Below are 1,602 nucleotides of genomic sequence, written 5' to 3'. Positions count from 1 at the left end.
TTGTAAAATCTGCAATATGAAATTTTGCAATCCATCAAATACCCCCAAACTTACAACTTTGTTTGTCCTCAAACAAAAAGAAAAACAAATGATAGTTTAGGCAATATCAACTCGACCCCAAAGAGAAGTATCATCATTCACCAAGCTTTTATGAATTTAGATTTCACCTCTAGTATCTTACTCTTTTAACATCAAAGATAGCAAGAAAATCAATCAAAAATTTTTGCAATTTGTCAAGCAAGAGTTAGGCGTTTACTTCAACCTAAAGCTAAGACCTTGAGTGTGTGTGTGATATAGTCAATTTAACCTCAAACCACCTGCAAACTCAGATAAAAGTAGAACAACCAAAATCAGAAGAATTCTCTTAAAACTTAACCCCATAAGTCCAATTTTCAGAAATCCTCTCCACTAATGTAGTCAACACCAAAATCAAAGATCAAAAGGTCTTTATTAAGGTTGTAATGATAGGCCACAGGGTGAGGGTTAAGAAAGAACTGGATATGGGAAATTAAATCAAACTGGGAAAATACTTAGTGAAAAGAACATTAAAAGAGAAACTCACATGATTCAAATCATAGCTCTTTCTTGGCAATATGCTCATACTTGTGGCATTATTATTGCTGTAATCACTGATGTAATACCAACACTTCCCTTAACAAAATTTGAGGTAATTCACTTTCCGCTTGGCTACTTCTTTTTCTTTTCTTTTCTTTTCTTTTTTTTTTTTTTTTTTTTTTTATATCACTTCCTTTCTTCTTCTTCTTTTTCTTTGATCGAACAGAGCAAACCTAATACGTTTCATCATGTAACCAATTTTCTCTTTTAAATGTAACTCTCCACCAAAGTATTTTCTCAAACTATCAACGGTAGATTCATTGTTTTTCAGGCTTAGAGCGGGCATGGTTTATGTAGTTTAAAGAATCAATAAAGGCTCATGAAGGCTCAAGGGGGTTGACTATGGAAACACACCATGTAATGATGGCATGACATTTAGGACGGCTGGGAAAGCTTTTTGGTTATGCCAAAGAAACGCCTAGATCATTTCTCTAATATTTGGTCTCAACTAGGATTTCGCCTCAAGGACCCATCAACGGATTCTAGAGCAAAGCAAAATCGAACCTCCCTCTTTCAATTAATTCAACTTCTTCTCTTCATAAGCAAAATGGAATAAGAGAAAAATGACTATGTGCTCAATTGTGTTCAAGGTCAAAGATTTAAACCAAAGTACCCACAAAACTTCACTTGACATAAAAGAAATTTTTGAAAATTTTTCTCAAAACCATCTTCAATCACAAATTTCAGAGTCATAGAGAATTCAATCTTACTCCAATGCATGCTTGGTAAGAGACTCAAACAACCCATCAACAACCCAAGACTTAGAAAACAAGAGGATCAAATGATTATAGGAGTTTACACCCCCAAACTTAAACTAAACAATGTCCTCATTGTGATGCAAAAGTAAAAAGGATTGAAGAAATAAAGGAACTTCCCTGGTTTCATGGTGAACCCTCCGAGGTTTAAAAATTTTCCAGCTCTTTATTCTTGCTAAATACCTGCATCAAAAATTAATTTATTAAAACTTAAATAAATAAAGATAATAAA

This window comes from Carya illinoinensis, chromosome 6 (assembly GCF_018687715.1).
Source record: "Carya illinoinensis cultivar Pawnee chromosome 6, C.illinoinensisPawnee_v1, whole genome shotgun sequence".
Taxonomy (NCBI): domain Eukaryota; kingdom Viridiplantae; phylum Streptophyta; class Magnoliopsida; order Fagales; family Juglandaceae; genus Carya; species Carya illinoinensis.
Note: the sequence above shows the minus strand (reverse complement) of the source record.